The 25,870-nt window shown below is 43.0% G+C and overlaps 1 long non-coding RNA gene across 1 annotated transcript; it reads left to right on the top strand.

Moving 5' to 3' along the window:
• The first annotated feature begins 450 nt into the window (after nucleotides 1–450).
• Nucleotides 451–15,661, top strand: LOC146832959 (uncharacterized). Its single transcript, XR_014960186.1, has 4 exons — nucleotides 451–577; nucleotides 14,583–14,722; nucleotides 15,431–15,488; nucleotides 15,580–15,661. It is a non-coding gene; the product is annotated as an uncharacterized LOC146832959 (long non-coding RNA).
• The last annotated feature ends 10,209 nt before the right edge of the window (nucleotides 15,662–25,870 follow it).

Here is a 25,870-nt window from a genome sequence, read left to right as displayed (position 1 = left end):
CCGCCTCGCACCTTCCAGCAGCACCTGCCAGCGTTCTGGGCCCCCCAGGTCGCGTCCACCAGCCGTCCTCAACCAGGAGTTCAAAGTGTGGCGCCCTCAGTCCCAGTGGCCCGCACGCCTCGTGGGAAGCCGCGGGCTCCCGTAGATCAGTGGCCGGGCCGCACTTCCTCCGTAACTTTTTCGCCGCAGCCGCTCCGTGGCAGCCGCTCCTCCTCGGTAACCGGAGCCCTCCCGGCCGCTAGAAAGTGGCCGCCAGGTTCTTGGACGGTGTCAGGGCACGCAGCTCTTGCAGGCAGGTCGCTAAAATCGCCGTGGGGCAGGATAATTATCGGATCGGCGCGCCGGACGGCAGGAGCCTCACAAGTGTGCGGCCATCTTGCACGGCGCCACCTAGCGCCCCCCTTGTATGCGGAGGTTTCGCTACGCGTCCTTCGTTCGGTCCCAGTCCTCCCTTCGTGATCCGGTCCGGAGGCCATAGGAGCCTTGGGGAGACGCTACGCTGTAGCGCATCATGTTGGTAAGGTCCTGGTGAGAGATAACCGGCTCAGAATACCTGTGGAGAACGCGTGTTGGCACGGTAAGGGTGCAGTGCACCGCTTAAGTTCCTGTTGTGCCCATATTGATTCTGACAATGAAAGACTTATTCCTGATGCCAGGAACCTAGTAAAGCACACCATAGCAGGATGGTTTACAGGGCATTGCGTGAGTGGTCATCACCTGGTGTTCCTCCTCGTTGGAGAGCCACACGTATGTAGGCTCATGCGAGTAGCAGGAATACCGGTGCATGGCAGAACTCCCTGTGCCTGGGCATAGAAGTACTTAATAGAAAACATATAGAGCCGTGTGGGGTAAAACACGGATTGTTTGCCAGAAGTGAACCACAACTACCTATGTTAAAGTTTGGAACTTTGTTTACCTGTACGAGTGAAACTGTTCAATCTCAGATAAATTGAGATCTACATTGAGCTTTTATGATTATGTTTCCCTAGCAGGGGATTGTGGTTGAGTCGAGAAGAACTCATGCAACCTCTGCGACGCTCTAACTAATAACAATTGGGTATGTTTAACTGAGAGGAGGGGTTAGGTCTAGTGAGAATACTCCGAGCTTAGCGCTGGACTGACACCAATACTGTCTTCTTCATTGTAGTGGTGCGTGTGTGTATTCTTAATTGAGACAAGGACTTGTCTTGCGGACCTCCGGTTTGGGGGTGAAGCACGTGGCCTGAAACCCGAGGAACCACACCTATCCCTATTTTCTTTTACAGGTGGTTACTCTTCAAACTTTGAGTTACAAACACACGGTCAGGGGGCAGAGTGGTGGGGGGAGCAGTGAATGATAACGGTGTTGTCTTTGTGTCTTTACAGGTCTCCTTCCCTGCTGTCCCCTCCCTTTCCTTCCCTCGCTCAATCGCTTCACTGATCTGCGCTATAATAGCCCTCAGACTTGAAGCTATCGAGAGGTGGACCATAATGAGCATCGTTCCGATCCTGAGGAGCTGAGGAGTCTGACAGGAACCAAATGCAGAGTGGACCATATAGATTCCTAATGATATAAAGAAATATAGTGAAGTCCTTCAGAACTGGTGCCATGAACGTTGAATTACTGAAATGGAAAGCAACCTCGTGCAACATTTGATCCAGAATGAGATTGTGTGGGTGACCCACTGCCCAACGTTTGGTTCATCAAGCACCTCCTTTTTGCTGCTGAGGTGTGGAAGTGGGCAAGGCGAGGACAATACAGTGAGCGAACAGGTTTCTTTCAGCTCCCTTTCCCTTCTGTTTGTGCTGCCACCCTTGGGACCCTTGAGATCGAAGGTAGCAAGGACAGTGCCAGGGGAATCAAAAGACGAGCTAGTGGTCGCAGCAATTGCTACTCATGGCTACTCCTGATTGATGCCCAGTTGTATCAGAGGTACCACCAGCACCCTTCATGTGGAAGAGTGGCTAAGACAATCTAGCTCTTCAGCCCGTGCACTCGGTTACGAGGTCCGGAGGTGAACTTCCATGCCCTTCCCCTAGTTTACACCTGTGTTACACCCCAGTTCAAGTGACATATTATCCATCCGAACCCCTAGGGTACACACATTGTCTCGTACTTGATCACATCATCTTTCTACCGATTCTACGGCAGGTTCTACAGATGATGTGTGATACCGCATACTGTACTTTATGCCATAATTATTGGACGGACTTGAATGATGTACGGTATTAAAAATTTGAAAATGTCAATAAAAATATGTTACAAAAAAAAAGACAATGTAGCTCTTGTGAATTCAACAACACTTTGTATTCACAAAAAACAAGATTGAATTCTGGTCAGTGCTGGATCCAAAGTCCACATCTGCTGGAGAGCAAATACAAAACTCAGAATTTCATCAACTCACAGTGTTAAACCAAAGAACAAGAAGGAGTGATTTAGATCAGGGTTTTCCAAATGCGGTCCTGGAGGGCTGGATCTATGCCAGATTTTTAAGATAACTACATTTATCTAGATAAGGATATGCTAAAAATCTGGCATGGATCCGGCCATCAAGGACCGACTTACGAGAACCCTGATTTAGATGAGCAGACCAACTCTCCTCTTACGCAAGAAAAACAGCACAGCAGGGAAGATAGGCGCTGGCCGAGAGAGATTACTAACCAAGGCTGGGCTATAAGTTGAAGAAGCAGCTAAATGACAGTGGAGCTCATGGAGAACGCTCTACAAAATGACCCCTGAGAGAAATCAGGAAAGCTACGTACAAGGAATATTCAAGAGTTATGAGCCAAAAAATAATTAATAAACTCTTAATAGGCCCTATTCCTTAATTGTTATCTTTGTTACTCGTAGTTCGGTACTTCACCCTTGGCCTGTAATCAATTTGTGCTTTGTACCAGCAACGAGCTTCTCTTGCCCCAAACCATACAGAATCCACCACTATTTTCTTTTGTTAAACAGATAAATGCAATAGTTTTCTAGACATTTTAACTGCCTCTCATCTGATGTAAAATGTTCTTCCCTCCACCACCACACTATGCCGCTTCGCGTTCCTGCCACAGACATGCATCTGTTCCCATAGTATGTACTATGTGAACAATACAATAGCTGCGCAATAAGCCCAATAGTAACCTGGGTGTATATACAATTTCTCAAGAACAGTGGTTCACTAGGAACTTATTTCAAAATTAATAGCCGTTTTAGAGGCATCACATGTTACAATTGACCTGTGATACTCAAAGTACCGCCCTCTTGACCTTTACATGCGACCCCCTTGGTGAACAGCAGCACAAGCTGCTGTTTAGTTGCTGAGGATATTCAGAAACAAATGTAAAATAAACAGGCAAGCATTTATTACCCTGCAAATAAATGCTTGCCCGTTTATTTACAATTTTTTTAGAACTCCTTACAAATCCCTGACTCACCCAGAAGCCCTACCGCCACCCTGATGGCAGCAGTGCAGCCCTCGGTCACACCACAGACCGTACTTTGTGGGCCCTGGGCAAATGTTTGTGAGTACCCATGCACTAGACAAAGTCAATGCATGGCCATCAGTTATGGTACTATACTCTCAGCAGTATAATTTTTAATAAATCTCTCTCTCTCTCTCTCTCTCTCTCTCTCTCTCTCGCTCTCTCTCTCTCTCTCTCTCTCTCTCTCTCTCTCTCTCTATATATATATATATATATATATATATATATATATATATATATATATATATGCAGAAACAACTTAAATTCTCCGCATTTCCATCCGGCAAACAGAGACTCGAACCCAGCAATCTGAGGCAAATGTTATTTTATTGCAATCCTTAAGCCTGACGTGTTTCGGACACCTTGTGCCCTTGCTCACATGTCAGTTTGAAATTTGTTCGCCATTTTAAATTTATAAAAGTGTCATTGTATTTCCACCACGTGATTAATGGACATAAACAACATACAGGCACTGCTTTTTCTTGCAAAGAAAAGTCTGTTTTCCTAACTCGCACGGTCAGCACACATAGTCCTCATAAAATATGCCAACAATAACATATTTCTGCATAAATGCATTGCAAAACACTTTAAATGTCACAACCCATATAAAAATTATATTTCAAAAGTTGGGAAGTTAATATTTCATATTAATAGATGTTTAAATAAAGCGTGTCACAGTTAAAAATTCGAATTAGGCTAAATGCATAATTAATACATAGTAAATACGAAAAATGTTACATATATAAATATATGAATCCAAATTCGAAGATACTAAAAATATAAAGCTAATTAAGGGCCATATGTAGGAAGCCTAATACCAGTCGGTAACGGCCGATTTTCGGTAAATATACCGTTACCGACCGGTATTTAGGCTTTTGCTATGTAGGGGGATCATTTCAGGATTCGGTAATTTACCGAATCGGTAAAATTACCGAATCGGTAATTTTACCGATTCGTTAAATACCGAATCCTGAAATGAGATGTACGGGGAGTGTGTGGGTGTAGTGTGGATTCGTTATTTACCACCGACTGAAAGTTGGTGGTAAATGACGAATGTCTTAGTAAAAGCATTATTTGGCCCTTAGAAGTGTGCAATGTGGCAGACATACATGCCCTTAGGGTATGTATGTGTGCCACATGTGCACACATGCAGGAATCAGGGGTGCAACAGGGTGTCACTGTGACACCCTGCCACCCTTGATTGTGCTCCCCCCATTACCGAATCGGTATTTACCGAATCGGTAATGGTAACTGGCTTCCCATTGATTCCTATGGGCCTCCTGGCCCATAGGAATCAATGGGAAACAAGTTACCAATACCGAATCTGTAAATACCGATTCTAAAATACCGACACTTACCGATTCGGTATTTTGTTACCTACATTACATTTACCGATTCATAAATACCGAATCGGTAAAATTCGGTATTTAAGAATCGGTAAATGTAATTTACCTACATATGGCCCTAACTGTGCAAAATTCGCAAAAATTTCATGTAAACATCTTGTTGTGCAAAGTCATGCCTATATGAATATAACTCCTCCTGTTTCAACAATTTACTGCTTAAATGCGCAGAGGTGGAGATATAGTGCTCTATGCCAGCGTGCAAATAATGCAAAAAAGTGACAAGTGCCTATAAAGTGCCATTGTAATCCAAATTTACCCTATTTAAACTGCTTGTGCTACTAAATCCTAAAACACATTATTACATGAAAATCTAAAAACCACAAAGGCATCTTAGTTTAAACCCTACTTAAAAAAAACTTTAAGAATACAGGGTAAATCAAAAACTCTTAGCGGCCTGGACACTAATGCAGTTCATAAAGGTATGGACAAAAAAAAGTTCATTCCTTTATATCTGTCAAATTTACCATACGACACACTAAAGAAAATGGTAAAGGTCCTCCGTGTTGTTGAGGCCATTAGGTATTTTACTATCTAATTCTAGTATCATTGTGGATTCTAATTTCCTCAACATCCTTTCCCTATCTCCTCCTCTTCGGGGTTTAGGAATAGCTGCCACCACAAAGTATTTCAAACAACTGAGATTGTTATTGTGCATTTGTTTAAAATGACGAGCCACCGGATACGTGTGATCATTATTAACAATGGCTCTTAGATGCTGTAAAATTCTGACGTGCACCTGGAGCTTGGTGCTTCTCACGTATCTTAAGCCACAGGTGCACGTCAGAACATAAACTGCAAACTCAGTTTTACAATTGTAATTTCCTTTGATCAAAATTTTCTCTGGGCTAAAAGGAGTCAGATACGATGTAGTATTCTCTCCAAATCTACATGCTCTGCAAGAGGAACACCTAGTGAACCCTTGCTTAGGTTGTAGCCACATCTTAGCAGCAGCTAATTCAGGATTTGTCTTGACAATTTGTGTTGTCATAGACGGGCCTTATCTAAATGTAATCGTAGGTTGTGGGGGAAGGCTGGGGGATAGTACCCCATCAGTCAAAATTATAGGCCAGTTACGCCTAATAATAGACTGAATCTTTCTTTCCTGCCTATTAAATGAGGTTATGAGTCTCAGGACACTCTCTGCTGTTTCAGGATTTTCAGTATTGCTCGGGTTAGAAAAAAGGGAGTTCCTAGGTCTTGTACTGATTTTATTCAAAGCTTCCATTAAAATGGACTCACTGTAGCCTCTCCTTCTAAATCTAATGAGGGCCTGTTGTTTACATACAGTGAAGTCCTCATCAGTGCTGCAGATCCTCTTTAGACGCAATAACTCCCCAAATGGAATGCTTTTTATCAAATGTTTGGGGTGTGCGCTACTGGCATGGACTGTCGTATTTCCAGCCATCACCTTTCTATGTAGCGTAGTTGCTATGCTTCTGTTTTTGATATAGACTTTAACGTCTACAAATTCCACATATTGTTTATTGATCTGCGATGTAAATTTCAGATTAGAAGTATTGTTATTAAACCTATTGATAAAATCAGTGGCACTCCTTTCATCACCTTTCCATACAATAAAAACATTGTCTATATACCTCAACCAATGATGTACATGGTTGTTGTAATCAGCGAGGAATGTGTATATATATATAGTTTTACATCATACATATAAAGTAACAGACAGGTGCTTGGTGTCTTGGTATATCGGTTGAGGTGCCACTGACTGTACAACAGGCACAGAATTAGGCACATAGCTCAGAGGAATGAGATTTGCACAAGAAACTGAGAGCCAGGCGGGATAGTAATCTGAGATAGGTATGAACGGCACTTGTTTAAAGTGACTTTCTGCCCAAGGTGCGCAATGGGAGGGGTGCATGGTGCAATTCCTGCAAAGGTAGGAAAGCGGAGAAAGATACTGGACAATTAGTGCTGGCCCCATCTACTTAAAGTAATTGAGTTATGTTTTAGAGACATTTGTTTGGGATCTTGGTTGAGGGACGGTAGGTGACCACCAAGGATAAAGGATTATTAGAGGACTGGAAATTATGTTGTTATGGACTTGTGAAACGGAGCATAAACCATAGTAGTACATACCCCGCCCACTTTGCCAGCTACCGGGCTAGGGAAGCAAATCTCGGTCCCATGGATGACAGGGAATGGTAGACTGCCCTAAAGGTCCATTTGGAAATCTCCAGTTCCACCCGCTCCAGGATCATACAATTTAGTTACCGTCACTACATATATTACACCAGGAAAAGGTTCAAGCACATGGGAAGTGACTCTTCCCCAACTTGTTTGGGGTGTCAGGAGGATGATGTTGACTTCCTTCACACAGAATGGAGCTGTGGGGCTTTTAGAGGTTTCGTGGAGGCGATAGTGGGAGTCCTGTCGGTGGTAGTAGGCTGTCCAATTATCTTCATACCCCCTTCAAGCACTTCTAGATGACCTAGACCTGAAAGGTTACAGTTTGTGGCCTAGGTCTGGTTATAGCTAAAAGGGATACTGCCCAACAGTGGTGGGCAGTGGAAGCACATTGCCTTAGTAAATGGAAAAAATGAAAGCACCCATGCACAATCCTGGGAAAATGCCAATGAGGCCGCTGGCTGTCCAAACAAGCATTGGCATAGCCAATAGGTCTCGCCTTTGGGACCTTATAAGTGTTTAGCCAGAGATATTGACTTTGCCTATGTTTTAAGCTGTGCTGTACATTAGTTTCTAGAATGCTGCAAACTTATAATAAAGAAGTGTTTAAAGAATTTTTGTTACCTTATATATGACCAAGAAAGCATTACGTACAAGTGAAAGACTATTTAAAAAAAGTGTTACCTATAAATAATGTCTTGATCTAATTTTGTTCTTTAAATGCTGGCAACTTGTTTCTGCATGTGCCAATGCTTGCTTATGTTTTTTTGTTGTTATGGGGGGGGGGGGCATAAATAACAGGAGGCTGAAGCTTGGGAAATACTACCTGTGTAACAGTTAGTGAGATAGTTAGCGAGTTAGTTAGTTTGTTAATGATAGAGTTGGTTAGTTAGTTAGTGAGACAGTGAGAGAGTTAGTAAGTGAGTGAGTGACTTAGTGAGAAAGTTATTCAGTGAGAGAGAGAATGAGAGTTAGTTATTGAGAGAGAGAGTCCTTGAGAGAGAGAGAGAGTTAGAGAGTTAGTTTGGAGAGAGAGAGTCCGTGAGAGAGATAGTTAGAATTAGTGTTTTTAAAGTGAGTTAGATAGTGAGAGAGTTAGTGAGAGGGAGTGAGATAGTTAGTTAGTGAGAGAGTAAGTTAGTTAGTGAAAGAGTGAGTTAGTGAGAGAGACAGTGAGAGAGTTAGTGAGATAGTTAGTTAGAGGAAGGAACATACACCAGACCTCTTGTGACGAACATAACTGTGCAGTACACTACACATAAACATTGCAATATGCACAGATGTCATGGGCACACAATTACAAGTGAAGATCACAGCAAAAATGTAAACTTCTAACAACAGTTATACTACGTGGACTAGGGGACATTGCAACTTGTTTCTGCATGTGCCAATGCTTGCTTATGTTTTTTTTTGTTATGGGGGGGCATAAATAACAGGAGGCTGAAGCTTGGGAAATACTACCTGTGTAACAGTTAGTGAGATAGTTAGTGAGTTAGTTAGTTTGTTAATGATAGAGTTGGTTAGTTAGTTAGTGAGACAGTGAGAGAGTTAGTAAGTGAGTGAGTGACTTAGTGAGAAAGTTATTCAGTGAGAGAGAGAATTAGAGAGTTAGTTATTGAGAGAGAGAGTCCTTGAGAGAGAGAGAGAGAGTTAGAGAGTTAGTTTGGAGAGAGAGAGTCCGTGAGAGAGATAGTTAGAATTAGTGTTTTTAAAGTGAGTTAGATAGTGAGAGAGTTAGTGAGAGGGAGTGAGATAGTTAGTTAGTTAGTGAGAGAGTAAGTTAGTTAGTGAAAGAGTGAGTTAGTGAGAGGGACAGTGAGAGAGTTAGTGAGTTAGTTAGTTAGAGGAAGGAACATACACCAGACCTCTTGTGACGAACATAACTGTGCAGTACACTACACATAAACATTGCAATATGCACAGATGTCATGGGCACACAATTACAAGTGAAGATCACAACAAAAATGTAAACTTCTAACAGTTATACTACGTGGACTAGGGGACATTGCAACATGCCAGTAGCTAAGGGGAGTCAAACACGAACGGCAGCTCCGCGGCAGTGAACTCGATGGATGACATACTCACAATGCACCAAAAGTCATGCTCAGTACATGAAGAATGTCCACATTATGGAAAGGTGGCATTTCAGATGCCTGTTACATCTGCATTGACTGTATGTTTTTCATGGTTCGTGCTGCCTCGTGACTGCCGGCCACGTGACTGCCTGCCAGTGGTGGAACAATGTAGACTGGGTGGTGGTAAGGGGAAGGCAATAATGCAGCCTTAAAGGGGGGGGGCTTTTGGCGGACGAGAGTCTGCCTCCACCAAACCTTCTGGGCACCAAGTCTGCCCCAGAGCAAAGCCGCCCGGAGCTGCTCAGCAAGTCCTGGGGATGTGTCAAACCTTCCATGGTCTCTCGCGATGCAGACACTTCACACACAAGCTGGAAACCCACTCTATGAAAGCTCATTTTACTGCTCACCCGGAGTGACAGCTCTTCTTCACCGGGTGAACGAGGAAAGAGTGTAGAAACCGGGGTCACGCGGAGATTTGAAGGCCTACTCAGGGCACCAACTTTAGAAAAAGCACCATTTGAAATTGTCTCAAACTACGCAGTCCCTGGGAGTCTCAGCCGAGGTGCCAAGGAATGTATGAACAATTTCTGAAAATTAGCATCTCACACTTAAGATGTAAATCTACAGGCACGTTTGAGATCAGTCTAAAGTTATTACAATCAGATCATTTTAAAGGAGCTCTTTTCTAAAATAAACCACATACAAATTCACTACCTCAGCACATCTGCAAAAGGGTTCACAGCCCACTTGGGTAAAGCACCCACATGCATGTGAGGCACTGGGAACCCTCGTCATAGCAGCGTGGCCCTACGCTGTGACAGGTGCTCCCATGGCCGACCCGTAGCTGTGCATAGCAGGGGCCCGGCTTTACAAGAGGTCCCGGTGGTGGTGACAGCACACAAACCGTGAAGCTGAAGATCTGATTTTCCCCTTCTAGCAGCGAGTGCTTGTCTGCAGTGAACATGTAGGGAGCAAACTCTGCCACTAGGGGGCAGTGTGAGCACAAAAACAGGCTTTTCCAAGGCATGCACTGGGGGCGTGATGGCATGAGGCAAGCTACCTTAATGGTGTCAAAACAAACGTGAACAAGTAAAGCAAGCGCACAAGCGCGGCCGCGAAAGTTAGAGTACTCGTTTTCAAGCATTCACACTCGTGCTTGTGGCGGCAACCACCTTGCGGAAGCGAGCAGCGGCCATATGTTTGTAATTAACATGGCCGCGCCGCTGCTCACTCCCGCAAGGTGGATGCCGCCACGAGCACGAGTGCAGTGCTTGAAAAGTGAAGACCGATGGCTAAAGACCCTCCTAGAGCAGCGTATGCACGTTGCCTAGGCGAGACCAAAAAAGCACAGAAAATAGGGGTAAAGTGGATGGATTACCAAAGCTCAAGCCATAAAAAATATCCAATTGCATGAATAAGTTGGAACTATGCTTGTCTGAAATTGTTACAGCCGTTCGTTGCATATGAATAAGTCATCCTTACTTGGTAGATGGATATTTAGATGTGTCATGCTCTGATGTTACACTATGGTTTTGTGTTGCTGGGATGCTCATTGAAATGGGATTAGGATGGTTTATAAAAATGCTAGCTACAAGGATGGATTGAAAGCCCAAAGTTGCTAGTTACAAGGATATTTTATGAATTCCGAACATGAACACGTTTTGCATTCAGAATTACTAGCTACAGTGATAACTCGAAACATATTGTTAGGTGCAGGGATATCTTATGTACTCAGATCTGAAAATTACCAGGGCATATGCTTAAGAACTCAGAATTACTAGCTCCAAGAATACCTTGAGTACTAGTCTGGAAACGTAGAATTGCTATCTCCAAGGATTCCTTGTAAAGACACAATTGGTTGATACTAGGATACCAAGGACTCATAATTGCTAGATGTAATAAAAAAAAGAACAGGATCTCAAAAGTGTTTACTAATAGGATGACATGGGAACTCAGATCTGAGTGCTACACGGATACCTTGCCCACTAGCTGAAACCACACTTACTGAATTCTGAACTGCGGACAAATTAAGGGGCATATCAACAACAACCGGCGATAATTATCGCTCAGCGCTCTTAGCGTGAGGATAATTATCGCCGGCTAGCGTGAATTTTTATCGCTGAGATAGCGTGCTATTAGCAACGCTTATCTCAATAGCGATAAAAATCTACACGCTAACAGGCTAACGTGAGATTATCGCTGGAAACCCAGCGATAATCACACGTTACCTTGTTGATAGGGACAGACAAACTCAGCCATGATATCCTCCTCCCATAGGATATCATGGCTAAGTCTGAAAATTAGCAGACGTAAAAAAGCAGCGTTAACCGCGGTTAGCGCTGCTTTTTTTGTCTCTAACAGGGTTAGCGACATTCTTGATAATAGGAGAAATGTTGCTTAGCGACATTTCTCCTATTATTTTACTCTGGAACGCCCCCTTTGCATCTCATTAGAGATTTAAGGGGAAGCGTAGAGTAAAAGGGTGCTAACATGCAAATTTGCGTGTTAGCACCCTGTTGTTGATAGGGTGCTAGTTTTATCTCTGCTTTTTTGGCTTTTAAAGCCAAAAAAGCAGAGATAAAGCCCTTGTTGATATGCCCCTATGAACGTAGAATTCCTCACTACCAGGATATCCCGAGAATTCAAAATTGTTTCCAACAAACACGATTTGAGTAACGAGTGTTGCTATTTAGTCAGGTATCCTAGGAACTCAAAACTGCAAGCAGAAGAGGGTACTCCAGATCACTTCACTATATTCCAGCGCCAACGAAAAATTGCGAAGGACTGATAACACCAGCAGCATTGTGCTTTATCACACACACAGGTCTGGAAAAAATAAGGTGTGAGAACAAACACCTCCAGTCCACGGCTTCAACTGCTATACCTCAGGGTGCTGATGAAGCACACATACAGTCTTTCATGTTCAGGAAAGCAGCTTCTAGGGCCTTACAGGAGGGAACTAACTGGGATCTCATTGATTCATTGGCAGCCTGTGCTGCTAATATGGGCTCCTGCTATTTCACAGGTCCCTAACTGGCACATGCATCAAAGCTTTTTGCGATCGCAAACGGTGCGATTAAAAAAAATCTGCCGTTTGCGAGCGCAAAATTAGCTTTTGCGATGCATCAAGGGTCATGGCCCTCACAATTTGAGAATTCGCAATTAATTGCGTTCTCTAATTGCGATTGCATTTAAGGAATCGCATTTTGCGATTCCTTAAATGCAATGCAGGAACCACTTTGAAGTAGCGATTTCGCTACTAGGGAGCACAAATTACCATGAAGTTGAACTTCATGGTAATTTGCAAAAACTTTGAAAAATGCACTAAAGTGTATTTTTTAAAGTTGTAGGTTACACACACACATGTCCTTGGGACATGTGTGTGCGCAACATTTGTGCACAGATTAATTTCAGGGGTGCAACAGGGTGTCCTTTTGACACCCTTGCACCCTTACCCCACTCCACTACAATCTACCCACTCCACCCTACCCCAATCTACCCCACTCCACTCCAATATACCCCACTCCACTACAATCTAATCAATCCCACCCCACTACAATCTACCCCACTCCACTCCAATCTACTCCACTCTGCTTTAATCTGCCTGTCTACCCACTCCACTCCAATCTACCCCAATCCACCCCACTCCAATGTACCCCAATCAAACCCACTCCATTCCAATCTACCCCAGTACAATTTACCCCACTCCACTCCAAACTCCACTGCAATCTATCCAAAAACTCTCCCCTCTAACCTACTCCACTTCAATCTACCCCACTCCAATCTACCACATTCCACCCCCTCCATTCCAATCTACCACATTCCAATCCATCCAATCTACCCCGAATCACTCTAATACATCCTACTCCACTCTACCACACTCACTACACTCTAGCCAAATCTACCCCACTCCACTTCACTTCAATGTACTCCACTCCAGTTTACCACACTCCACTCATATCTACCCTACTCCACTCCTAACCTACCAACTCCACCCCTATCTTTCCCATCCACTCTACCCAATCTGCCCCACTCTACTTCACTCCAATCTACCACATGCCACCCAAGTCTACCCCACTCCATCCTACTCCAATCTACCCTACCCCACTCCAACCTAATCTACTCCAATCTACCCCTATCTACTCCACTCCAATGTACCCCAGTCCACTGCAGTCTACCCCACCCCACTCCACTCCAATCTACCTCACTCCAATCATCCCTCTTCAATCTACCACACTCCAATCTACCCCATTGCATTCCAATCCACCCTAATTTACACCATTCCTCTCACTTTTCCAGAATCTATCTCACTCCACTCCAATTTCGACTCCACTCCAATCTATCCAACTTCAGTCCACCCCACTCCAATCCACCCATTCTACCGCACTTCAGTCTACCCAATCTACCACACTCCATTCCACTCTACCCTACTTCACTCCAATCTACCACGTGCCACCCAAAACTACCCCACTCCAATCCAATCTAACTCACTTCATCCAAATCCAATCTACCATGCCCCACTCCACCCCAAACTACTCCACTCCAATCTACCCCATCCAATCAGCCCCACTCCAATTTACTCCACTCCAATGTACCCCACCCTAACCCAATCTACCCCACACCACTCTATCCAGCTCCACTCCTATCTACTCCACTCCTATCTATCTCATTCCTATCTACTCCATTCTTACTAAGTGCACTCTGTGCACTTTAACCCTGCTAACCAATGGTAAAGTTACTGTGCCTGTTTAAACATGATCAGTTTGGCATATTCCTAATTGGTATATTTAATGTACCTATAGGTCCCTAGTATATGGTACAAAATGTACTCCTGGCTGGTAAATTAAATGTCACTAGACTGCAGCACCTATGGTGTCATTCACTACAGTGACAATGTAAAACATGGCTTCAGGCGTACCGCAGTCGCCTGGCTGTAGCAGTGTACAAACTGCAATCCAGCCTATCAAAATAAACCTTTTGACAGGTTAATACATCCTGTTTAAATATTCGCCCCTACGTAGACCTTGCATTCTACAAGGCAGTGTGCATGGTATATAAAAGTAGAACATGTAGATCTTTAATGTTAACATGTCCTTTCAGTGACTAGCACCCAGAAGCTATTTTTATTGTGGCAGATATAGCCACGGCCACTGAAATTATGTGGCCGCAGCAATTTTCACCTAATTATATATTTGCCACATCTGGCAGATAATCCATCATTTGCTGCATAATCTGCACATTTTAACCAAAAGAAAATTGTTTCTAGCTCAAACGGTTCAAAAGTTACAAAAAATGCAGCAATGCTTGTTGCTGCGCAATGGAAGGTGCTTTGCAAAGGTTGACTGGTCACCTTTCTATTGCTTATTGCTATATGTGGGTGTTAAACTGGTTCTAATGAGGAAGAACCAATCCCCAGACAGAGTGAACAAGTGCTAAAATGACAAAATAATGAATTTATACTATCACAAAATGTGCTACGTTATGCAACATAATTAATTTTTTCTTGCAGCATAATTTAATGAACCCTGATGCATAATTGGGCCCTCACATTCGGCATAATTCCAGTGGCCCTGGATATAGTTGCCCTGTGCAGAAAACCGGAGTACAGATTAAAATTCCAATACTGTATCTCCAGAACCGGACTAGCAGGTAAAATAAACAGCTATTTTCAACCATTATTAAAAACTGAATTCAATGTGAAAGTCTGATATTTAATAAATATTAAGGAAAAGTAACTTTTAGAAAGTTACTTTTTCCCTGCTTGAAGTTACTGGTGGCTACACTTGCATTTGCTCTTCCTCTACTGCCAGCCAGGGATTAGCATTTGAATAGGTGTGAAAAAGATGTGAAATGCTTCACAGTAGTAAACAATAGAATGACCTGAATGGGCAAAGATGACTCCTCTGAACCTCACCAAATATGCAGGGTGGGGGCTGTGAGGATCGCTTTGGGATATCACAGTGTCAACTCCTGCTTGAGTGTTAAAGCCTGCTTGACACGTCTGCGGGGCTTACATATGGCACATTGGAGTGCACTTGAGAAGCGGAGAACAGGGTGCCAAGATAGTTATTGTGTATTAACTGTCTTGTTGCTGAAGGACCTGTTTTGTTTCTGTCTCTGGATTTTACATATAACACTAGATACTACATGGCGGATGTACATGGAGTCCTTAGACATTGGTTATTAATAATAGTTCAAGTTGTTCAATGGCCAAGTTGAGATCTTTGGGTACGATATGCCTGAAGTAGAGTCACGTGTAGATATGGATATTCTTATTCAAATATAGATTTAATAGTGAATATGGGGAGCTGCTTGTACACACAATCAATTCGCCTTACGAATTTGTTTTATCTGCAGGACTGACGATTTTATGACCATCTGAACATCTTGGATGGAAGATTTTAGTATGTAAATGGTATGGTTACGACATATTATTGTATCATGATATTACGAGTGTCCGGTACTAAGTTCATATAGCCATGTGATGCCAACATTCTTTATTGTAGGTTGCACAAGAATCATTCTACAAACAGCATTTACATCCGGAAACAGAGAGATAATTAGTAAGATGAGCACGCTGTCTGGAACAATTAAAATACTGGTAGTGGTATATCACTAATGAGGTGTCTTTTGTGATTTTATGCACTATTTTGGATGTTAGGTTATATATATCCTATTGGTTGTATAGAATATGATATAAGGAAATATTTTTTTTATGATTCACTCATTAGTTCCCTCTGTTCATGAGGATATATAGATGGCAATTATTGTTGCACTTGTTCCTGTTTGCACAATTACTGAGGTATTGGCACAAGATTGTTGTACACACGGGTGTCATGGTGGAGGTGACACTATGTGTATATATATTTTTTGTGTGTAATTTAGACATATTTTGTTGATTTGCTTTTAGCCCTGATGAAGTCAGAGATGCGGACGCATCGTATCTGACGAAACACATGTTGGCTATTGTTGCTACCTGGAGAAGATTGTTACTTGTGGAAACAAGTGTGAGAAGTTACCAAGAATAAAACAACGGAGATGAAAGAAAATTGATTGGACTCTAATTGTACAGTACACTTTGTGTAGTGCTCAGGATCATCTGTATTTACATATAACACTAGGGTGCATTTGAAAGAAAGGGAAACAGGATACCAAAACAATTCTTGTGAATCAACTATCTAGTTGTTGGAAAATCCTACGTTTGTTCTGCTAGACATCTGTTTCTGGGTTTATTGTAGGTACAGTGGCTTCCCCAAAGTGGATTTTATTGTTATATGAAGGAAAACACTGGGATTACCATGGTGCAACACACACATCCCTACCTACCTACCTATCTCAGAGCCCAAGTTTGGTGTGGCTGAAGACTTTTACTATCTCTAAAATGCCCAAAGTGGGTGGGGTTAGCTCTAGGAACTTTTACCCCATTGTTTAGGGGATAGCCAGGAGTCATTCCCAGCCACTAACTCGTGCCAGGCATAAATGTGGCATATTTAAGCACCCACTTCAGCAAATGTTCTGGACCTGAGGAAGAACAGAAGAAGACTGAATAGGCTGTTTGTGACCTTACAGGAGCCCCGAAGGACTAAACTTGCTCCCTCTTGTACCCAGGACAAAGAAGTGGCCTCCAAGGGTCATAATGCTGATCTCCTCCTCAAGCTACAGAGATAGAACAACTACCCAGCTGACAGTGACAACTAGACCTTGACTGGACCCTGTTGTTGGCCTTTACCTGACACCCTGTGATCCCCTAAGTGACTCCCTGAAGTACTGTCAGCTTTTGAAGTGTACTCCTGTAGTGGGTTGGGACTAGAAGCACTAAGTCCGAAAGCAAAATCTTTGACCAGGACGAACATGAACGGTGTACCTGACTTGCGCTCAAATCGCACCTTGATTCCGGTCTACCGCAACCATTGACTATCATTGGCAATTTATGCTACTTAAAGTTTTTAGAATTCACATCTTCAGTTCATCTTATTGGATTTTTGACATTTTGGTGTTATCTTGTATAATAAAGTTTTACTCATTTTATAATTTGGTTTGAGATTTTTATTGTGTTACATTTCAACTGTTTTACTGTTCTAGTACTCATAAATATTTTACACGTAGGCCTCCTCTGTGCCATAGCAATTGGGGGTTGAGCTCAGGTTAATTTAGTTCACCCTGACAAGGGTTCTGAGTATTCCTTGAGGTGGGTAGTCACCCCACCCCCCAATAATAATACATTTTTTTACACAGACTGATTGAGTTCAGGCATTTATAAAGTGCCCACCTTCCCAGGCTTCCCATTCATTAGGAGAAGGCGATTCTTGGGGTGGGGTGGAAATTAGTTGGCAAGGATGAGCATTTTAGGTTATTTACTGCAGCTAAGTGGAAGCAGCTTCATGGAGGGTGAAGTCAGCATGACCAGTAAACAGGGTACTTCCCCCATAAACATGAGAGTGAACCAGTGCTTGCGCTGTTGAGTGAAAGGTACTGGATACGGATTGGAATGGGACGATCCTGAGTAGCCTGAGTTGACATCAAGCAATTGGAATTTCTTCATAGTGTGCTTGTTGAAACAGAGGCTGGGTTCACTGTCTCATTGTCGCAGCTGAGAGACGTAGCACTAATGGGCAGAAGCCATTATCTTCCATATCACTAAGTTTGGGTTCAAGATTACCACCATTTATGAGTAAAAATTCTGTCTTGAGGCAGTTTAATGCAGGATATACTCTGGACTTCCACCATTAGAAGATGTAGGAACGGTGTCTTAGATTGTGAATGTCCTTTGGTCACAACGATGTGGCTATAGGCACAGGGTAGGTTAAGACTCTGTGTATTCATTGATTGAAGAATGCTGGGAGGAGAATAGGAACATAGTGGTCTCAGTAATCAACAGGGAGAAGGGTGGGCCTAGATGAGTCCTTTTGGACATACTGTTGCCTGCTGGCGTGAAAGAAGGGGACTCAGACGAATATTTTTTACCATCAATTGGCTAAGCAGAAAGAGAAGGTGGTGCCTTGGAGGGTGTGGAAAATTGAGCTTGATGACTAACAGTGTTGAAGGTTGCTGACAGCACAACGAGGATCTGGAGGCAAGGGTTGCTGTTTTTGGTGATCTTCAGGCCTTCATCGACAACCTGTAGTCTTGCAGTTTCTTTCCTGCAGCAGGGGTGGAAACTGGATTGGCAGGCCCGTAGCACTTTGCTGTGATCATTGAGGTCATACAGTTGTATTATTTCTGCTTTCTAGGATCTTGCTAAGAAAGCGGCGTTAGATGATAAGAGACAAGGTCACTCCTGTCCCGATGGGGACAACTTTAGCTGCATGAGGATTTTTTTTAATACCATTTATTGAAGACAGAAGGATGCCATTGCAGAGAGAGAAGTTAATGAAATCCAATGGGAGTTCAATAGTGGCAGGTGAGAGGGGAATAGATGTATGTTATCTAATTATGCGTAGTGTTGAGGGATTTTGGGGTATTGACTAGATTATCAATAGTGAAGGTTTAAAAGCTGTGCCATGACATGATGTTGCAAAGGAGGGTCCTGAGAGAGATCAATGTTGTGATATATATTGTTTAATATATGTTGACAAAGATCTACTTGATATTGTTAGATTCTACTTTGGAATGTGAGTTATGATAGTGGCATATATGATGTTTATAATTATTGGTTCTCATTTTCGCTTCAGTGATGGAATAAATGTAACAATCAGTTTTGACTTTGAATGGAAAGTTGCATGAGGAGGGGAGGGCTGACGTTGCCAAGGAAGGTAGGTAACAGTCTTTTCTTACTCGTCAGTGGGGAAGGTAGTGCTTGACAAAAGTGCTGAAATGGTCCGTCGTGGGGATGGCATGCCAAGGTGGCCAGTCCAGTCATATTCAATACACTGCAGGCGGGAGAGTGAACATTAGGGATAGCATGACTGTAACCCAGGATGCGTGTGGGGTGGGTGCAATTACTAGGTGAGACTGAGAACAAGATGTCTAGAAGGCATTGTGGTTATGGTGGGGGCCGTCAAAGAGAGAAAATCAGTTATATGTTGTCTATGGAGGTGGTCACTGAAAAGATGAGATTTAAGAAATCCTCAATAAAGTTCTTGTTGCAGACAGAATGACAATTAATGAGGTGTAATGTCATTGGATGGGAAGGTGAGAGTGTGAGATATGCTACGAGGCATTTGAAGGAGGAGGTGGTGGTCTACCTGATGGCAAAGAGGGACGCTTTATGAATGATAGAGAGACACCACAAAAGTTATTTATGCATGGTTCCATCAATGGTGATGCAGTTGCCTGGAATAAGGTCGTAGAACGTGGAGTGGAGGCAGTGAAGATCCATGTCTCTTCAATGGAGCGCATGCTGAGGCTGTGGTGGAGATCAGGTTGCAGATATCTGATGCATGTTGGTGTTGTGAATGGGTATTTATTAGCAAGGAGGAGAGGACTGCTTATAGGTGTATTGATGTGGATAAATCTGGTAAGAGTGGATTGCTGTGGGGGCAGCTGTGGCGGGTTCTGGTTTGAGTTGTTACTATATTGATTGGTTAGAATATGTCATGGAAAAGCTGGCACATTTGTCTTACTTTTTACGGAGAGGCGTTCTGACCCACAGAGGCACTTGTCTCTTCTTTACCTTTTCTGAGCCCTCTTGGTTGGTCTTGGAATTCTCACCCTGGTTTTGCACTAAGCCGATGTTTTTAGCTTCTTCTTTTACTATCACATTTTCTTTGATTTGTATGCACCCGGTGCACCCGGTGCAAAAGCCCATACAAACCTCACAAACGCTAAGATACCCAACTCTAATCTCAGTTCATATAACATTGTCTGTTCATTAACCATGGAAAAGAACAGGATCTCTTTAATCCTTTGGCTGTCATAACTAAAACCAGAGTGGCTGATGCTTCCACTATATGTGTGCTGACTTTCCTATTATACACATTGATCTTCCTCTCCCATTCACAATTTATTTGGCCAATTTAATTCTGAATGCAACAGTGATAGTGATGCTCAGATACTTAAACAGCTACCAGTGGTCAGATTGTCAATATTTACAGCTCACAATTCACTTTTTCCGTACCTCCCTCCAAATGTCCTAATCTAATTTATTCCATATTTAATAAAGTACTAAAATGGAAGATTATTAGTGTCTGCCAGATATCTTCTGAGCCCTACCTTTGTCCTTTCCACTCATTAGCAAGATTATTAGCATATAAGCACCAGTGACAGCACTTACTTGATTTCTTTCCATACTTCATATGAGAATACATTGAGAAAGCGGGACAGAGGCGCATATAGAAATCACTAAGGAGGGAAGTTTTCCAAAGGTACAGAAGGCAGAGGCCTAAAATGAAGGTACTGAAGAAGGACAAACAAAACAAAGCGTAGGGATAAATTAGGAGGCCGGGTGCAAACTAAAGCGTCAGTGGGAAGCCTCAGCAGGACGCACACTTCCCAGACAAACCAGCATTGTAGATATCCTGCTTTTGTAGTGATTCTACTAGCTTTAACCCGGACATAGCACCCCCCCAACAAGGAAGTAGTCTAATCCAGTGTGCCTAGAGCCATAGCGTGCTTACCTGCGGCTCAACCTTCTCCAAGCTCTAGTTCTTCAGAACAACCACACTGCTCCTAACCATCCTCTAACACAATGCCCTGCATGCTAGTTCTGCTGATCCCTGTGAGCTTAGGTGTACCTTCCTGCAATGTAGGGGTTTGACAGTTTCCCCTTCATGGAAACATTTGCCTGAAGGATGCTCTGTCTGCCCTGCCATGAAATGCTCACACTGACAATGTTTGAAATGGCGAGACGGGGTCCCAGGTGGGCAATTTCAGGGGTAAGCAGAAAACAGACTCCCACTTTCAAATTGTGAACTGATTACTGACAGTATACTGTGCGTTTTAAAGGCCCTGCAGAACTGAGACAATGACTGCCCTGTGCATCAAGGGTTATAACACATACACAGAGGTTCCCTTGCAAGAAGTATAAGCATAGACGTCCCTGGCCAAACATTTTCAAATATCAAAGACTTTCCAGTAAATGATTGGATTTATTCGCTGTACAGTTTCATAAATGATATGAACACCACATTTTATTGTACAGCAGGTGCTCCAACAAAGAAATGATGCTGTGAAAAGTGACAAATGTGAATAAATGTGCGCTGGTACTATATACAAGTATATATCACTGAAAAAATCAAAGGTTACAGAGACGTTATAGTTAGGTTCAGATTTTACACACACAAAACCAGTGAAATGTAGCAGGTATAGTTATAGTTATCTCAAATAACTGTAACTCATGCCCTGCCATTCACAGTTATCTCATCAATAATTTTACTGCAAATGTTGCAGTGAAATCAATTATCAATGATGTCATAGAAGATGTCATGGGTGATGTAATATGTGGGGTAATCAGCAATGCATGGTGAGGGCGTAAATTATAGTTACCTTAGAGCATGGGTTATAGTTGAGATAACTACTATAATAGCTGAATAGCTATGGTTTTGTGTGTGTAAAATTTCAACCTAATTCTCTAACATCCCTGAAACCTTTGTTTTTTTCAGTGTTCTACTTTTTTTTTAATGCGGTTTCTCTCTAATCCTTGTTTTTAGTGAATCCCAGTTTTTTCAAATATAAATTGTACTACAATTTGACCCATAAGTTAAATATATTAATATGCATTTTCACAAGTTTACACATTCGTTTTTATTATATAGTTTAAAAATAAAAAATTACGGTTAGATTATGTTATCCATTCTTTTTAGGTCTCGCCTACGCAGCGCGCATGCGTTGCGTAGGAGGGGACCTTTTGGAATCGATCAGCATTTTGGCAAAAAGCGTGCACGTTTTGCATTGCTTTTTATTGCAACGCGTGCACGTATGGCGTTTACCTTGCTGGAGCGAGCTTTGGCACCATCTGTTTGTAATTATCTTGAAAACAGATGGTGCCCCTGCATGCCCCCGCAAGGGAAACGCTGTGTGTTTGTCCAAATACTGCTTGCTGCTATCGTGACCTGCCCAACCCTCCCAATGCCAGTACTTTTAAAGGCCGCCGTTAATGGTTTCTATGCCAGCTGAGTGTGAGGAGGGCATCCGCAGACCCTGGGCCTTCCCCCCCTCTCATTCACCAGCCCTTCCCTCTCTTTCCCACCTCCCTTGCCCCTCCCTCGGTGCCCTTCCAGGGACTTGGCATGGTCGCTGCTGCTTTTAACCCACACGTGGTCAAGAGTTTAATTAAGTGACATTGGCTGGGGGCCAATTCTCAGAACGGAAACGTGCAGCCGGCAGCCTGTGCACCAATCACAGCGCCACGCAGAGGGTGGGGTGGTGCAGCAGCACCAGCATACACAACACAAACACAGAGGTGTGCAGGTGGCACGCAGTGCAGAAACATGGCAGACACTACACAGCCCTGCTGCAGCACACTCTACAAACAACAAAAACACAGAGAGGCATGCAGCACAAACGCAGTACAGAAACACAACAGACACAACACAGTCATGCTGCAGCACACTCTACACAAACACACAGAGCGTGCAGCAGGCACACTACAAAAATACAGCAGACACAACACAAACGTGCTTTGGAATGTTGTGGTTGTTGGCTTTTTGAGGCACAAGTGCATAGTGGATGTTTTTAACCACCTGCTTTTTATTTTTACTTTGAGAAACACACTAGTTACTTTGATTGCTGCGTTCTGCTTACATCATTGTTTTTCAAATGGATACTGCATATGTGTTTTTTTTTGATTTGAGAAATACACTGGTTACTTTCATTGCCGCGATCCGCTGACGGTATTATATTTTTTCCAAACACACGTCACTCACGTTTTAAAAATAAATAAATATGCGCCAATGCCAAACCCCACCCAGTTATCACTGCCCACTGCCCAGGCATAGCAACCAGTGCAGCCCGAGCCGTAGGAGCAGCAGTGCCAGCACTACTGAGCGTTCTGTATGTTACGCCACATTTACTCAAACTGCTAACTTGTTCTTTGTTTACAGGCTATGGGCGCTAAAGACTGCATCATGGTTCAAGAACGGATAACACGTTTCTCCTCAGTTGTTCACAGGCTGTGATATTAGGTGCCTCGACAGGCTTCATGCCTAGCGCCTAGCTGCTGCACACCCAGGTGGTAGGCGGCCTCCTGCTCTGGAGTGCCAGATACTGACTCTGGACTAAAGGAGCCATCTTAATAGCCTGCCATGTCTTTAAATCCTCTCGATTGCATAAACAGCACTGGACTTTTTAGTGTCATGTCATCATGATGGGTTACAAATGCACAATAGCTTAATCTACTTAGGACACGTGGTACAGTTTATACGTCTCATTATAGTTATTTGTTTGGCTACGTACAGAACCACGTGTGTGTGTGTGTGATGATTGTTATGCTGACCTTTCTTCAACTTGTAGTAAATAAACATACCATGGAGGCCTGTGTTCAATCATGGGAGCCACACTGAACTGTAAAAAACAGTTCTCTTTTCTGGAGCACGCCTGTTTGGTTTACACGGAAGGCAGTCTTTTATCATCTAAGGCTGGCTCCCTCGCTGACATTCTGGTACCTGGAAGTGATGTCTCTAAAGCGAATTGTTTTTTCACCTGGAATGCAGCGCTGTTGATGGACAACATTTAAGAACGCAGCATTGCTTTGTTGACAGTATAATGTAATTGTTTTGTTGTTTGAATCAGGTGATGCTTTTTGTAAATCAGGTACGTCCAGTAAGATTTTGGCACTTATCTCGCAACACTTTTTCTCACACTATTGCATGCGCACTCAACCATGAGGTTATCTTCAGGATAATACCAAGTACTCATGTCAGGGACCCTCATGGTTCATTTGAGAACTATAATAAAAGTGGTCTGATTTCACCAAGGTTTGCGTAAAAATAACTTCTTCTTAAAATGTTTTTTAGATAGTTTTGTATACTCTTGACTCCAGAGCGTTTTGCAGAATGATGTGTGACAAAACAAAGTATAACTATGTAAACACACAAAGTTTTAAAAAGTGTACAGGCTTCTTATCATTATTCGAGTAGGGTGTGGTAGCATGGCACAGGTGTACAGGTAGTGTGAAAATAAAGTTTAGGTAGAAGGCACTTTGCAATAGCGTGCCACAACTGCATTATGCGACTAATGCATCCTGACACATGGCCTATAAATATTACTCTATTTGTATAAGATACCTAATGCAACCAGATCCAACACTGCTCGTTTGGTATCGTACACCTGTACAGCAATAACAACGGTGTAAATGTTTCCTGAGGCAAGCATGTATTCCTGAATCACTCTGCTTGGCCCCCTTTTTAGTAATTGTATAGCTCTTCAATCCCTAGCAGCATAGCACCCAGGATAATGTGATGCACTTATAAGATCCAAAAGGCGAGACCTATTGGCCATGCCAATGCTTGTTTTATTATTATCTTCTTATTAGGTTTGGATAAACATTAATGCACATGTGTACACAGAATAGCAATGCAGTTCCCACAAAGGTAAGGTATGCATATCCATGTTTAGACACAACTTCCGGATAAACGATAATGTGTCTGCGGCATACCAAGTGTGGACTGAGAGAACACAATAGACGATATGACAGATATCGTAACGCAATAGGACCGTACCGTTCGCTTTCAAATAGTGCACAATCCATGTACACCCTATAAACAATACCAACTATCAAAAATAGCAAGAAACAAGAAGACAAAACCAAAAGTCAAGAAGTTGTGAAGTCCAATCAAACGTAATATAGTAGAGAAGTATAAGCATGCCCCAATGCCAGTCATAGAATACCAGTGTAAAGCAAAGAGAAACACAAACAAATAAGAGAGGGGAGGGAGGAGGAGAACACACTGGAGGGGAAGGGAACACAGATATAGTATACGTCCCCTACGGAGGGTCAGAACAGAGAGTAGGCAGGTGTTGTGGGGGAGAATCAGCTGGTTGGTCATGATGGAGAGTCTCCGGGATGGGGTTGCGGGATCCCTGTGAGGATTTGATAGATAAAAGCAGGTAATCACGCAGGGGTTGCTAGATATCTCTCAGCCCGTAGGTGGGTGTTGAGGAGAAGCATACAGCTCACTAGGGGGCATATCAACAACAACCGGCGATAATTATCGCTCAGCGCTCTTAGTGTGAGGATAATTATCGCCGGCTAGCGTGAATTTTTATCGCTGAGATAGCGTGCTATTAGCAACGCTTATCTCAATAGCGATAAAAATCTACACGCTAACAGGCTAACGTGAGATTATCGCTGGAAACCCAGCGATAATCACACGTTACCTTGTTGATAGGGACAGGCAAACTTAGCCATGATATCCTCCTTCCTTAGGATATCATGGCTAAGTCAGAAAAATACCAGACGTAAAAAAGCAGCGTTAACCGCGGTTAGCGCTGCTTTTTTTGTCTCTAACAGGGTTAGCGACATTCTTGATAATAGGAGAAATGTCCTAGCTAAGATGTTGTTGTTGAGATTTAGAAATGATAGGGGCCATAGTACAGAGTGTCCTTGCTTGGCTTTGGAAGTTGGGTTATTACTGCCTAAATCAGGGAGGGAGGAGGAGGTCGCCTAAGGTGAGGTCAATAAGGGAGGTGCACAAAGATGTTTGAAATGAGGGAGGTTTACAGGAAGAGAACAGCTTACAGGGCTCGGTAATGGCTGATAAAACAGAGAAACCCACAGTGGTAGTGGCAGTGGAGCAAAGAGCCATGGGTAGTCCCAAAAAAGCAGATGCACCACAGGCATCCTTAGATAAAACTCAAGCCGGACTTGCCAGGGACAACTTGGAAGAGCCTGAGGCAGTGCAAGCGCAGACTGGCGATACT

Source organism: Triturus cristatus, chromosome 4_2, assembly GCF_964204655.1.
Source record: "Triturus cristatus chromosome 4_2, aTriCri1.1, whole genome shotgun sequence".
Taxonomy (NCBI): Eukaryota; Metazoa; Chordata; class Amphibia; order Caudata; family Salamandridae; genus Triturus; species Triturus cristatus.
This window is presented reverse-complemented; position numbering and strand designations above follow the sequence as displayed.